The following is a 780-nucleotide window of genomic DNA, read 5'->3' on the forward strand; positions in this document are numbered from 1 at the left end:
ATTAATTAATTTTACTCTTTGCTATTATATATTAAATATATATAATAATATATATATATATATATATAATATATATACATATATATATATATATATGTGTGTGTGTATATATGTATATATATATATATATTATATATATGTGTGTGTTATATAGTATAATATATCTGTATGTATATACATATTGGATATATATGTATGTATGTATATAAGTATATATATATGTGTATATATATATGTTGTATATATGTATATATATATATATATATATAATATATATCTCTATATTTAAAAAAAGGAGATGTCGAACACGATGGTGATATATAAACAAGGAAATGAAGAAATGCTGACAAATAATTGAAGTAATTTAAGTAATTTAATTAGGTGAAAGTTCTTTTTACCGGTTGCGCATTTGTTATGCTTATCAAAATATAAAAGAGAGATTAGAGTTCCTTTCTTATAGAATTTTTCCTGAAAATTCTATAAGAAAGGAACTCTAATCTCTCTTTTATATTTTGATAAGTATAACAAATGCGCAACCGGTAAAAAGAACTTTCACCTAATTAAATTACTTAAATTACTTCAATTATTTGTCAGCATTTTCTTCATTTCCTTGTTTATATATATATATATGTATATATATCACCGTGACCGTGATCACCGTGACCGACCAGGCTATATCAGATGTTGTTACACATCGCTGGTCACAATGCGCTTCGCATTGTTTTGGCCTTCAAATGACGCCCCCCCTCCTGCTGGCTAAGCGAGCAGGCCAACAGTAGA

The sequence above is a fragment of the Octopus sinensis genome, linkage group LG7 (assembly GCF_006345805.1).
Source record: "Octopus sinensis linkage group LG7, ASM634580v1, whole genome shotgun sequence".
Lineage (NCBI taxonomy): Eukaryota > Metazoa > Mollusca > Cephalopoda > Octopoda > Octopodidae > Octopus > Octopus sinensis.